General features: G+C 48.0%; 1 long non-coding RNA gene across 1 annotated transcript in view; it reads left to right on the top strand.

Annotated features, from left to right (window-relative positions):
• The window catches only part of LOC138570090 (uncharacterized), a 31766-nt gene extending 17163 nt beyond the window's left edge, over window positions 1–14603 (top strand). Inside the window, exon 3 of the long non-coding RNA XR_011303398.1 lies at window positions 13969–14603. This is a non-coding gene — a long non-coding RNA (uncharacterized lncRNA). The remainder of the gene's footprint in view (window positions 1–13968) is intronic.
• Window positions 14604–14924: the final 321 nt, after the last annotated feature.

Genomic DNA, 14924 nt, shown 5'->3' on the forward strand with positions numbered 1-14924 from the left:
CTCCCTGGTACCCTGTGATGTCGCTGTGTGCCCCCAGTCCCCTGTGGTCCCCTGTGATGTCGCTGTGTGCCCCCATGCGCTTCTCGTCCCCATGATATCGCTGTGTGCCCCCACCCCTCTGGTCACCAGTGATGTCTCTGTGTGCCCCCCCAGCCCCTCTAGTACCCCATGATGTCGCTGTGTGTCCCCAGCCCCCTCTGGTTCACGTTATGGCACTGTGTGCCCCAAACCATCTGGTCCCCCATGCTGTGCTCTATGCCCCCAGGCCCCTGGTTCCTGTGATATATCTTGTGCCCCAGCCCCTCTAGTCCACCGTGTTGTCGCTCTATTCCCCCAGCCTTCTGGTCCCCAGTGATGTCGCTGTGTGCCCCTATGCCCTTCTCGTCCCCCGTGTTGTAGCTCTATGCCCCAGCCCCTTCTAACCCCCCATGATATCGCTGTGTGTCCCACCGCCTCTTGTCCCCCGTGATATCTCTGTGTGCCCCCCAGCCCCTCTAGTACCCCATGACGTCACTGTGTGTCCCCAGCCCCCTCTGGTCCACGTTATGGCACTGTGTGCCCCAAACCATCTGGTCCCCCATGCTGTCGCTCTGTGCCCCCAGGCCCCTGGTTCCTGTGATGTATCTTGTGCCCCAGCCCCTTCTAGTCCTTCATGATGTTGATGTGTGTGCCCAGCCCCCTCTGGTCCCTGTGATGTCATTGTTTGCCCCCAGCACCCACTGGTCCCCTGTGTTGTTCCTGTGTGTCTCAGACCATCTGGTCCCCTGTGTTGTTCCTGTGTGCCTCCTGGTCCCCCGTGATGTTGCTGTGTGCCCCCAGCACCCACTGGTCCCCAGTATTGTTCCTGTGTGCCCACAGACCCTCTGGTCCCCAGTGTTGTTCCTGTGTGCCCCCAGCCCCCTGATCCCCTGCATTGTCGCTGTGTGCCTCAACCCCCTCTGGTCCCCCATGATGTTACTGTGTGCCCCCACACCCTCTGTTCCCCCGTGATGTCACTGTGCCCCCAGCCCCCTCTGGTCCCATGATGTCGCTGCATGCCCCCAGCCCCGCCTGTGATGTCGCTGTGTAGCCCCCCAGCCCCTCTGTTCCCCCATGATGTCGCTGTGTGCCCCCAGCCCCCTCTAGTCCCACCTGATGTAGCTGTGTGACCCCAGGCCCCTCTGGTCCCCCATGTTGTCACTGTGTGCCCCCAACCCCCTCTGGCCAAGAATGTTGTCATTGTACCCCCAGCCCCTCTGGTCCCTTGTGATGTCACTGCATGCCCCAAGCCCCTCTGGTTCCCAGCATTGTCCCTGTGTGCCCCAACCCCCTCTGGACCCCATGAGGTTGCCTGTGCCTCCCAGCCCCCCGTGATGTTGCTGTGTGCCCCCAGTCCCCCGTGGTCCCCTGTGATGTCACTGTGTGCCCCCATGCACTTCTCGTCCCCCATGTTGTCGCTGTGTGCCCCAGACCCCTCTGGTTCCCCGTGATATCGCTGTGTGCCCCCACTCCTCTGGCCACCTTTGATGTCTCTGTGTGCCCCTCAAGTCCCCCATGATGTCACTGTGTGCCCCAGACCATCTGGTCCCCCATGCTGTCGCTCTGTGCTCCCGGTCCCCTGGTTCCTGTGATGTATCTTGTGCCCCCAGCCCCTCTAGTCCACCGTGTTGTCGCTCTATGCCCCAGCTCCTGGTCCCCAGTGATGTCGTTGTGTGCCACTATGCCTTTCTCGTCCCCCGTGTTGTAGCTCTATGCCCCAGCCCCCTCTGATCTCTGTGTGCCCCCACCCCTTCTTGTCCCCCGTGATGTCTCTGTGTGACCCCCAGCCCCTTCTAGTCCCCCATGATGTTGATGTGTGTGCCCAGCCCCCTCTGGTCCCTGTGATGTCGCTGTTTGCCCCCAGCACCCACTGGTCCGCTGTGTTGTTCCTGTGTGCCTCAGACCCTCTGATCCCTTGTGTTGTTCCTGTGTGCCTCCTGGTCCCCCGTGATGTTGCTGTGTGCCCCCAGCACCGACTGGTCCCCAGTATTGTTCCTGTGTGCCTCAGATCCTCTGGTCCCCTGTGCTGTTCCTGTGTGCCTCCTGGTCCCCTGTGATGTCGGTGTGTGCCCCCAGCACCTACTGGTCCCCAGTATTGTTCCTGTGTGCCCCCAGCCCCCTGATCCCCTACATTGTCGCTGTGTGCCCCAGCCCCCTCTGGTCCCCCATGATGTTACTGTGTGCCCCCACACCCTCTGGTCCCCCGTGATGTCTCTGTGTGCTCCCCAGAACCCTCTGGTCCCTCGTGTTGTTGCTGTGTGCCCCATCCATCTGGTCCCCCATGATGTCGCTGTGTGCCCCGCCCCATGTAGTCCCCCGTGTTTTTGCTATGTGCCCCCAGCCCACACTGGTCCCAGTGATGTGGCTGTGTGCCCCTGTAAAGGACCGGAGATGGGTGTCTGTACGCCTGCTCTCTATATGGTAGAGAAGAGGCACAGAGGATCACAGCCAAGATTCTCTATTATTGGTAACGTAGTCGAGCAATCAAGGCCTAGCTTCTCAGGAGGTGATGCAGGCTGGTTCTTAAGTACAGTGTAGTCCCCAAGCACCCACAAAGGAATGTCTGCACACTTTATCGGTTAAAACACAGTCTTTATATAATTAATATTCAAGGTTATATACAATATCACGATAACGCACTTTGTGCTCAGAAAATCAACAATGGTAAATATATACAGTTCTACAGTGGTACCACAAATATTATCAGATCTTATTAAAGTGCATCAACTATACTGTCAAAATGTCACACAGATCAATAAAGAGGAAACCAGCAGTAGAGAGAGGAAGGAAAGCAAGATGGTTGAAAAATTGGCAGAATGCTGGTCACTACCGTTAAACACAGCTCTGTGTGGAGATACCCCCACCTGGGCAACCTGTAGAATAAAGATCCAAGCCCAGTCCGTATATTGTTCACACTAGACTTCCCAATAGCTCTGCAACCCCAAAGTACCTGGTGTTGTAGCGTTCCTCGGCGGGGAATCGACGGCCCTTCTTGAGTGCCCTCCCTTTAAGGCAGGAGTCACGGGTCGTTGAACGTCCAACGGAGAAGAGGGTGAGCTACGACGGTCAAGTGGCAGCTTCGTTCCTAGCGGTGCTCGTTGACTGGGAAGCGTAAACGTCCTGCAAGGAAGAGGCGTGCAGGGAACCTCAGTGTCGATAGTTCTGGGCCGCAAAGAGTTTGAAGAACTGTGGCCCAGCAAGGGCGTCGAGTCGTCGCTGTCTCTGTGGTCTTTGGGTGGTGGGAAACCCACCGGCAGAAGGTCCTCGGCGCGTTGACAGTCAGGCTTTCTCCAGCAGGATACAGCAGCGACGATGCGGATGAGAGCGTCCTTGGATCAAAGGAAGTTTTTAGGCAAACAGGAGCACGGCGGCTCCGGTCGGTGACGGTGGTCGTCGACATTGGCGGACAACAGTCCGGGCGCTTCTCTTTGGGATTCCGCAGCTGTCCCCGTCTCGAGTCGGCAGCCTGTCGAAGGTCTGTCTACCAGGGAGCATTGGCAAAGATCAGCTGGTGCACGATGGTCCCTCGTAGCTCGGGAAGAGGGCGCCTTACCAGGTTCTCTCTGGGTCAGTCCTTGGAGGCACAGCAGATTTCAAATTGTGAAGGAGAGCAACAGCAATTCTTCTCGTCCAGCAGGGCTTCAAGGTCAAGCTTCACTCCAGTTACTTGTCGTAGTGGACTTCAGCTTCTGAACACGATTCCTAGCAGTGAGAGGTCCCCAGATATACTGTTGATCTCCCATTCATTCCGCTAGGTCATACTCAAGCATCCAATCACGACTAAGGGCATACAGGCAGGCAGGCAGCCAATCAGGCACACGGTGCATTCAGGCCATTCACTTTTCTCTCCAGACACTCACAACAAGTTATTTGTATTGGGACAAGTACCCAGCCATTCAACACTCCACACTGCATTCATTCCGGTTTCGGGTAGGGCTGTCTCAGTCATTGTGTCAAATACTAGACACCCACAACATAGAATGCGTATTCGTCCCACACTCCATTCACCCAGGTCCCACCCACAGGTGTACCCACAACATACCAAATATGCAACTTCCACCCAACAGCCAGTCAGGGGGAAGGGACAGAGTCAGGGCTTCCGGGGACTTCAGGAAGAACAAGGTAACAGGCAATAGAAGGCAAGAGGCCATAGGGGCCATTTTGTCCCCATCAGGAATCTACCGATTCCAATGACAGGGCCTGGGCATCCCAAAATGGAGGACGCTCAGGGCACCAGTCAATTCAGCACAGAGCTGCCACCAGCCCGTACCCTGCTGTGTGGGTCACACACAGGTGGCCAGAAACCTACACTAGGGGCACAGGGTTGCACCCCTACCCATAGGTGCCATAAGGGTATCCCATGGGTCGGTTCACCAAAACCAAAGGAGCGAGTTGCACCGGCAGGAGTCCCACATGAACTCCTGCACGGAAAACACGACAGAACACACGTTAAAAAACAGTAAAGGATAAGGATATGGAGGCCCTGTCTCTCCGATGCATTTCCAGCATCACAGCCCCCCTCTAGTTCCCTGTGATGTTGCTGTATGCCCCCGCCCCTCTGAGCCCCCGTGTTATCGATGTGTGCCCTCAGCCCCCTCTGGTCCCTCCTGTGTTGTCGCTGTATGCCCCAGCCCCTCTGGTCCCCTGACGTCGCTGTGTGCCCCCCTCTGGTTCCCCGTGATGTTGCTGTGTGCCCCACCTGTCTGAGCCCCCATGTTGTTGCTGTGTGCCTCCCAGCTCCCCTGGTCCCCGTGTTGTCTATGTGTGCCCTCTGGTCCCCCATGTTGTTGCTGTGTTCCCCCAGCCCTCTCTGGTTCCTTGTGATGTTGCTGTTTACCCCCCACACCCATATGGTCCGCCATGATGTCGCAGTGTCCCCCCCCAGCCCCCTCTGGTCGCCTGTGATGTCACGGTGTGCCCCTCTGGTAACCCATGTTGTTGCTGTGTGCCCCCAGCTACCTCTGGTCCCCCGTGATGTCGGTGTGTGCCTTCAGCCCACTCTGGTCCCCCGTGATGTCGCTCTGTGCCCTCTAGTCCCCTGTGTTGTGGTTGTGTACAGCCAGCACTCTATGGTTCCCCGTGAAGTCGCTGTTCATCCCCCGTAATGTTGCTGTGTGCCCCCTACTTCTGGTCCCCTGCTTTCACTGATCTCTTCTTCCTCCTCCCCCTTGCCCCTTTCTTCCATTCCCCCGTCCGATTCATTGCAGAAGTTGTCTTGATTCACGAAAGGTTTACCATCAATTACCTTTTTCCAACGCTTAGACTTGACCTTTGAACACAGTGACTCGTGGTGCTTCACCCCCTCTACTCTCTCGCCGGACCCCTCGTGGATTGCGTACTCAAGTTCGCCCTGAATCATGCTATGCCCATCGCCACTGCGAATCCCTGCCTACATTTTCTGTTCCCTGACAACATTAAGTGTTTTACTGACCTCTGCATCTATACTCGCTCTCTGTCATGGCCACAGGCCCCAGAACACAAAAACCATACCATCTAGTGATGGGGGCAATGGGTCACTTTACTCACTTATGTCCCTTTGGGACCTATAAACACAGGGGCCCTGGCTGCACTCAGTCCTGGCGCCTTTGGTGCCAGGCTCATATAGAGATGTGAGCAGGAACACTTTATTTCAGTGCAGGAGTGCTTTTACTTTATTTCAGTGCAGGAGTGCTTTTATTTTACAAGAACTTTCCTGGAGCTGTAAGCCTTTATTCCAGAGAACATCCTCATGTGCTGACTCATCGGGTGTGGCTCCCTAGGCCTGGTCTTCATGTGCTGACTCATCGGGTGGACACAGAAAACTAGATAGCTTGTGCCATATTTCTGGTATTGAGAAGTTTATTATAAATTAAATTTATATATATGTTTAGTGAACCTGTCAGGACACTTTTTTGTTTTGTGGTTTAGTGATTTCCCGGTCCTTGACAGAGTAGGGATATACCCTCTAGTGCATTATCTTTCTGACAGCCAGGGCTGTCTTTAGGGTTTTCTTCCATGACCCCGAGTTTAGCTAGTAGACCTTGAGTTTAGCTAACCAATTGAAAATGCCCCCAATGGAACTGAACATTTATAATCCAGAGACATATGGTTTCAACCTCTGAGTGGGGGCCTATCAACTTCAAAATTTATATAGTGTTGACTATTCTGAGAAAAAGTTTTTTCAAATGTTTTTTTCTAATGTGTGTATATAACTGTCTTTTGCATTGTATGAAATACTGTGTACATGAACATGGATATTTATTGGTTCTTTTTTGTACATATTGTGCTTGATTTGGAATTTATGTTGAGTTAATAGTGCTTGGTAATTGACAGACCTTGCTTATGAGTAATAATTGAAATAATAAAAAGTCACTTCTGTATAATGCTTAAACAGAAGTACGAAATGGTGATTTTTGTAAAATGTATCCCTATGAAAACTTAGGTGGACACAGAAAACTAGATAGCTTGTGCCATATTTCTGGTATTGAGAAGTTTATTATAAATTAAATTTATATATATGTTTAGTGAACCTGTCAGGACACTTTTTTGTTTTGTGGTTTAGTGATTTCCCGGTCCTTGACAGAGTAGGGATATACCCTCTAGTGCATTATCTTTCTGACAGCCAGGGCTGTCTTTAGGGTTTTCTTCCATGACCCCGAGTTTAGCTAGTAGACCTTGAGTTTAGCTAACCAATTGAAAATGCCCCCAATGGAACTGAACATTTATAATCCAGAGACATATGGTTTCAACCTCTGAGTGGGGGCCTATCAACTTCAAAATTTATATAGTGTTGACTATTCTGAGAAAAAGTTTTTTCAAATGTTTTTTTCTAATGTGTGTATATAACTGTCTTTTGCATTGTATGAAATACTGTGTACATGAACATGGATATTTATTGGTTCTTTTTTGTACATATTGTGCTTGATTTGGAATTTATGTTGAGTTAATAGTGCTTGGTAATTGACAGACCTTGCTTATGAGTAATAATTGAAATAATAAAAAGTCACTTCTGTATAATGCTTAAACAGAAGTACGAAATGGTGATTTTTGTAAAATGTATCCCTATGAAAACTTAGGTGGACACAGAAAACTAGATAGCTTGTGCCATATTTCTGGTATTGAGAAGTTTATTATAAATTAAATTTATATATATGTTTAGTGAACCTGTCAGGACACTTTTTTGTTTTGTGGTTTAGTGATTTCCCGGTCCTTGACAGAGTAGGGATATACCCTCTAGTGCATTATCTTTCTGACAGCCAGGGCTGTCTTTAGGGTTTTCTTCCATGACCCCGAGTTTAGCTAGTAGACCTTGAGTTTAGCTAACCAATTGAAAATGCCCCCAATGGAACTGAACATTTATAATCCAGAGACATATGGTTTCAACCTCTGAGTGGGGGCCTATCAACTTCAAAATTTATATAGTGTTGACTATTCTGAGAAAAAGTTTTTTCAAATGTTTTTTTCTAATGTGTGTATATAACTGTCTTTTGCATTGTATGAAATACTGTGTACATGAACATGGATATTTATTGGTTCTTTTTTGTACATATTGTGCTTGATTTGGAATTTATGTTGAGTTAATAGTGCTTGGTAATTGACAGACCTTGCTTATGAGTAATAATTGAAATAATAAAAAGTCACTTCTGTATAATGCTTAAACAGAAGTACGAAATGGTGATTTTTGTAAAATGTATCCCTATGAAAACTTAGGTGGACACAGAAAACTAGATAGCTTGTGCCATATTTCTGGTATTGAGAAGTTTATTATAAATTAAATTTATATATATGTTTAGTGAACCTGTCAGGACACTTTTTTGTTTTGTGGTTTAGTGATTTCCCGGTCCTTGACAGAGTAGGGATATACCCTCTAGTGCATTATCTTTCTGACAGCCAGGGCTGTCTTTAGGGTTTTCTTCCATGACCCCGAGTTTAGCTAGTAGACCTTGAGTTTAGCTAACCAATTGAAAATGCCCCCAATGGAACTGAACATTTATAATCCAGAGACATATGGTTTCAACCTCTGAGTGGGGGCCTATCAACTTCAAAATTTATATAGTGTTGACTATTCTGAGAAAAAGTTTTTTCAAATGTTTTTTTCTAATGTGTGTATATAACTGTCTTTTGCATTGTATGAAATACTGTGTACATGAACATGGATATTTATTGGTTCTTTTTTGTACATATTGTGCTTGATTTGGAATTTATGTTGAGTTAATAGTGCTTGGTAATTGACAGACCTTGCTTATGAGTAATAATTGAAATAATAAAAAGTCACTTCTGTATAATGCTTAAACAGAAGTACGAAATGGTGATTTTTGTAAAATGTATCCCTATGAAAACTTAGGTGGACACAGAAAACTAGATAGCTTGTGCCATATTTCTGGTATTGAGAAGTTTATTATAAATTAAATTTATATATATGTTTAGTGAACCTGTCAGGACACTTTTTTGTTTTGTGACTCATCGGGTGTGGCAGGCAGGCTGAACCTGGTGGGCGTCGCTTCAAAAGCTCATCTATATAAGCTGCTCCATCCTTAAGGCCAGTGCTTCGCATTACTGTGCATTCGCGTGCAACGTGACACTCACTGCTGCTTAGACCAGTTTACTTACCTTTGAAACCAGACGTTCTCCTGCATTCTCACCTCCAGGGAACCGGTGCTTCATCGCTTCATCTGCAGACTCATCTCCTGACATCCAGTGATCTTGAACCTGACGCTGCAGCACCGCACTCAGCATACACGAACTCGGACCCTGTGAAGAAGAAGAAAGACAAGGTTAGAACATCCGTCCTAGGGCCGCGCCGCATTTGAACCCCGCGCATCCCCTAGATAACAACTTACCAGCTACTGTACCAATGCAGCTTCATTCCTCATTCGCTCCGGCTGTCGCCTCGAGCTCCGCAGCTTTTGCCGGGCCGGCAACATCACCTGCAAGGGAAGAAAGCAAAAGTGCAAACATAAAAAGTGGAACGGACAGCAATACAAGACAATGACTTTACAATACAACAAAAACAGATGAGGAAAGACAAAGGCAAACAGGAACACTTACCTGAAGTATAGTGGCTTAGTCGCAGCAGGACTGGACTACCACGTGCAAGGGACCAGTGAAGGAACTCGGTCCAGATCATACAAGCGCCCCTGCCAGAAGCAGCAGGACCGAGTGCTCGCCAAAACAAATCAACAGGAGAGCTTTACAGGGACAGCACATCCCACGGATACCACAGTTTGGGAGAAAGGGTCTGGACGGAGATCAGGTGCACAAGCTGGCATACTCACGCCCCATATTCTCCACGCAGGAGCAGTCCCGAGCAGCAACACCTATTACCACCAGTCACCACATAAGCGCAGAGGGCGAAGTCGGACCTGAGCGTCCTCACACCCGGGAGGGCTGCAGCCATGCCCCAACGCCTCCGCAGAGACCAGGTGAGCGTAACACTCTGCCCTATGCTTCTCTGCTCTTTCCACTGTTTTACTCTGTTCTCCTCTACTCTCCCCTCCTTTCCCCCTCTCTCACTTTACTCCCCCCTCCCTTACCTTTTCTCTGCACTTGCTATATTGGAATTGTCCCTGGACTTATTTTTAATTGTCCCTGGTCCTAGTTTGATGGTTAACATTACTTGTCTTCTCCTCCCCTTACTTGTTAGTCCCCCTGCTCTCCGCCACCGGCACTGCCTGAAGTGTTGTAGGGCCTAGTGGGATGGTGGCTTGTTTTGTTCCTCTCCCTCCTTTCTCCTCCCCTCTCCATCACCTCGTGTAATTCTCTGTAGATGTCATCATGCCTCGTGCGGTTATCGCCTGTCTGTTCATGTTTCCCTCCTGTCTGTGTCTTGGCACTTGCACTGTCTGGGGTCTTGCCATGCAGGGTGCAATGGTTAATCTTGGCACTCCTGTTGTTCATGGCCTGTAGGCATGTTTTTGTGTTTTCCCTTGGTCCCTCCCTTGTCGTGGGGTGCTTTGAAACGCATTGTGTGTGTGGGCGCTGTATAAACAAACTACCATATCATATCACTATGCTTACTCTCTACTCTACACCATCACAGAATTAGAGTGCAGCTACACCCCTCAATCAATTCGGCCTAGCTGCTCACATACGAACACTATCCCATGAACACCTCATCAGTCTAATAAAACGCAGCTATATCCCACGACAAACTGACCTAGCTGCACACATAAGCATCCCACAGGCCTAACGCAGTCAGAACCCAGTCTTGGTGTCCACCCGCCAGACTATACACATTGAATCGATATCAATATCACCACACCTAATGCTAGGATGCAGCTACCATCAATTACATCAGCTGCACACTTAACTGGTGCACCCTTCGACACCCTACTTTCTCAACTGACCTAGACTACGGTCCCCGAGGGCGTTCAACCTACCAGCAATTTGAGGTCATACCAATGATATATAGAGCGCTATATAAATGCCAAATAACAAAACATAAAGTGGCTCTGTTCTCTGAAACAGGAGGAGGGCTGGACTGCCCAGCTCTCCTTTTGTTTCCGAGTAAGTAGCCATCAGCCAGCGTGAGGAGCCCAGGGGCTTCGTGCTGGGTGGGGGCTATTCACTTAGAAACAAAAGGAGGGCTGGCCAGTCCAGCCCTCTTCCTGTTTGAGTACAAAGCCATCAGGCAGTCCGCACTGCATGGTTACACATGCAGGCAGCTTGTGTAACCGTGCAGCCGCTACACGGGTTGCCTCAGGTGTCAGCATGGCTGGGGTTAGTCGGGGGTGGGCCCCGGTAGGGCCCCAGCTTGGGAGCCGTTTCTGGAGACTGCTTGGTCTCGGCCCGGCCCACTTAATGCATTGCCTATATCGTACAGTTAGTGAGTTAGAACAGCTCCAGAAGTGGAAAAAGTCAACTTTGATCAAGAGAGGTACCATAAGAGCACTTTCATGGAGTTTAACGATCCAGCTATTAATTGTTAGAGACCAGAATGCACAAGGCAAATCATAAACAGTTCCAGGAGTAGAACATCGAAATTGTGAAGAATCAAGGAACTCTCAGAGCCACACCACAGAACTGGACACAGCCACGGGAGAAGCTAATATTCCTTACTGTCTTGAAATACATCCTGGAGTGATCTCAAGAACTGTAGATCCTCGCGCGTTTTGATGGTGGGCAGTCCAGGGACAGGAGAGTTGGTGGAAAACTACTAACCCGCGCCATGCAAGGGAATGAAATACAAGGTGGTGCAGAACGCTATAAATAACAGCACTACTGACCCCTTAAAAGCCTTGCGGTCCCGAATTATCCAACCGCTACTCTATCAGACTAACCATTGCAGACTAACCTATCCAAGTAGTAGCTGCTTGGCTCTATTCTCAATTATGTTACTATGAGTTAGTGTCACACAGGGGCGCAACGAAACCTACATTTGGGGGGGGTAACTGGTAATGGGAGGGGCCACTTCAGAAAATGGACTGGGCAGACTTGGAGGCTCTGCCCCCAATGTTCTACCCTCAAGGTCTGTTGTGAGGACCAGCTATCAAATAGTACATTTTAAAGCGCAATATGTGTAGAGGTGATGGAAGCCTTTCTTGAAAGTAGCAGCTTTAAAGTTTTACTGCGTTTGTTCAAGTACATTTTTCTGCACAAACACAGCCAAACTTTAACACTGCCAGTTTCGGGAAAGGCCTCCCTTACTTCTCTGACAACCGGTTTGCTGGGCCTGGAAATCGTCAGCCAGCCAACCAAATATGAGGGATTGGTTAGGAGGAGCTTTGGCTTATTTACATGCGAAATGGTACAGGTGAAATACGTTGATGGAGTGCATAAAACAACTTAGAAGACACGGAACGGATCGGAGTACATGGAACAGATTCGAATGCGTGGAACAGACTGGTGCGCATGGTGCGGACTGGAGCGCGTAGATTTGCGCGACTTACATGGAATGGTTTGGAGTGCATGGAACATTTGAAAGAGCATGTAACCCATCATATCACATCACCACGCTTACTCTCTTCTTTACACCACCATTCAACTAGAACACAGTGATACTATGACACCATTCGGTATAGCTGTTCTCATACTAACATCCGCCTCATACTCCCCATCACTCTAACTAAACACTGCTGGTTACACACCCCTCAGCCAGACGTTCTCTGCAGGCCTAACGCAGCCACAATCGGTCTGGATAAACACATACTCTTGATCTCTCAACCACCACACCTACCGCTAAGAAGCAGCTATTACACGAATGCCACACCAGCTGCACACATGCACACATATCCGGTGCTCACATGCACCTTTGACTCTCCCTACTCTCTCTACTGACTTGAACTTCGGTTCCCAAGGGCGTTCAACCTACCAGCGCCTTCAGACCATACCAATGGTACATAAGGTGCTATATAAATGCAAAGTAACATAACTTAACATGCAGTGAACCGTTCGGGAGACAGCAACCGGCTTTGTCTCCCTTAATAGTCGCGGGACATCTGCATCCAGAGGGGTGCCCTTGGATGGATTAATTTGTGAGGCGGGAGGCTACCAAGGTACTCCGTTGGTCAATCTCGTAGTAAGATGCTTTCCTCTGTCTTCCTTACAGACCCCCCTTACCCCCCTTTGAAGGAGTTGACCAAGGGTTATAAAACACGGATTCACTAGTGGCATTTCTCGTGGAATCCACCTTGGGATTGGCTCAGTTCTTCTGGCCCTAAGTTGCTTGTGACCTGCATATCAGGTAAATGGGTCTGCAACAGGTTTGGGGGAGTGTTTTTAGTCAACCATTGTGTGACGTCTGAATGAAAACTCACTTTAAAAAGTGAAGGCAAACTTTAATGTACAACATATGTATTTGTACACATGACCGGGGGACTCTAGGTGGAAGTATCAACAACAAGGAATGATTGGTCGTATTTCAATCCCATGGAAGCACGATGGGGCCCTGAGATATAGAGAAGGCATTTTACTCATTGAAGGCAGAGTTTAGGCACAGAACACTGCACTATCAAACATCTCAGTTAGGCTTAGTCCCAATGTGTTGAGGCTTCATACAAAGGGGTGAGATTTTTCGATGTCCAGGGTTGAACTGGGACAAGAAATGGCCCCGGTCACCCAAAAAATAAGTGGCCCACCCCCGCCTCAAAAAAGTGGCCCACCCCTTGCCTCACGACCCTTGACCTCTGATGACATCACCGAAAGTGATTGACCCCATCGCAAAGTGACATCCCGGGAAACGATGAAACGCAACCTTCCTCCCCTTGACAAAACAGGAAGTGGCATCAAATAGCATTGTACCCAAGTACACTAAATTACTGGGAATCCAAGCAGACGTCCAAGGCCAAATGATATGTTATTGTATAGCACTTGTGCTTAAGCTCTTTTTTATAGAACAAATATGCATACAATATCACCCAACCTGTGTTGGTACTCATTTATCGACGTAAGAAGGATGAAAGGCTTTTTGAAAGAAAAAAAAATGAGAAAAAAAGTTGTCTTTTTATTTTCTATCTTTTTTTTCTTCCAAACTGGCCCAGGCATGGGCAGAAACCGGCCCCACTCCCCAGGGACGATTTCGGCCCGGTCACGGTCGAAAGGCCGAGGGGCCAATCCAACCCTGTCTCTCTGTGTAGTCTGGAGCTGAGTGTTAAAGGACATGTGGCGTGACACTGGACCATTGACTGTTGTGTTATGCGTGGGGGCTCCCCTTCCATTCCTTCCTCCCCTTTATCCCCCTTCTTTGATGGCTATAAGGGAGTGGGTAGCTTACAACCCTTCCAATCAGACAGGAAGAATAGCTTTCTTTTTCCCTGTCTTTTTAAATCACGTTCAAACTTTAATACAAAAGGTGCAATAACACAGTAACTCCCTCACCACTGTATATAACGGTTTATGGAGGAAGAGTGGGGTCTATAAATTACACCATTCACCTAGCAAAATCTTCATTGCAAATCTGATGTTTTTTGATTAGCAATGTATTTTTTACCTTGAGAGACTCACATATATATGTTCTCTCTTTCCTTTTCCCAGGGGCATGCATTTATCCGTTCATTGATGGGAACTAGGAATACATAGAAAAAAGAACAAAGAACTCAATGAACAAAACCACGACTGCAGATACCAATCTGATGAGGGCCTTGGCAGGAGATCACCCTTAAGCCTGGGCCGAAACTCGGGTCGACATAACAGATAACAGTTAAAAAATATTTTCAGGAAGAAAAATGTGTGGTTCTTTCTTGTATTACATACATAGTTGTGGCAATTCAATATATTTGAATGATTGTAATATATTCCAACAATATAGAATAAGAGTGATGCATTTTTGTGGCAATGAACAACATCTAACATCAAGGGCCTAAAGGGCAGGCCCACTGGTTTGTTCTAACCAAAAGGTCATCATTGCATTTTTTTGCACATGTATGAATGGCTCTTTTGAATGAGGATGGAAGTGATCGAGATGAATGGGTGTATATGTGATCACAGCATGGCGTGGTGTTTTTAGACAATTCAATCGGATTAAATTAGATTTTAGGTGTAATTGCTCTTCACTCAGGTTTCTCATGCAATACTAATGAGTGATTATTAATTGTGTATTTTTGTATTACTGTTTTTTGTGATAATGTTTATATAAAGAAAAAAGAATAAAATGAAAATCAAATAATTAAAAAAATAAACATGGTATGAAACAACTAATTTTTCTAAATTAATTTCTTTGAAGGTATTGTATTCAACCCACTCAAACAATTTAAATACAAAGAGAGTCATTACACGTCTAGCTGCATTTGTACCTTTTATATTGTCTCCCTTACTTCTCTGCCTAACAACATGCAAGTGCACACATCCAGGGGTGAACCTAAGCAAAATGTAGACAGGGGCTTCAACTGTTGGGAGAGGCGCTAACTTCAGGGACTGTTGGGTGAGGGGCAAACTTATTTGTGTGGGTGCATCTAAATTCTTTACGCATTCTAATGAGACTATTCTAGTGC

This window comes from Ambystoma mexicanum, chromosome 2q (assembly GCF_040938575.1).
Source record: "Ambystoma mexicanum isolate Mex_15411 chromosome 2q, UKY_AmexF1_1, whole genome shotgun sequence".
In the NCBI taxonomy this organism is placed as follows: domain Eukaryota; kingdom Metazoa; phylum Chordata; class Amphibia; order Caudata; family Ambystomatidae; genus Ambystoma; species Ambystoma mexicanum.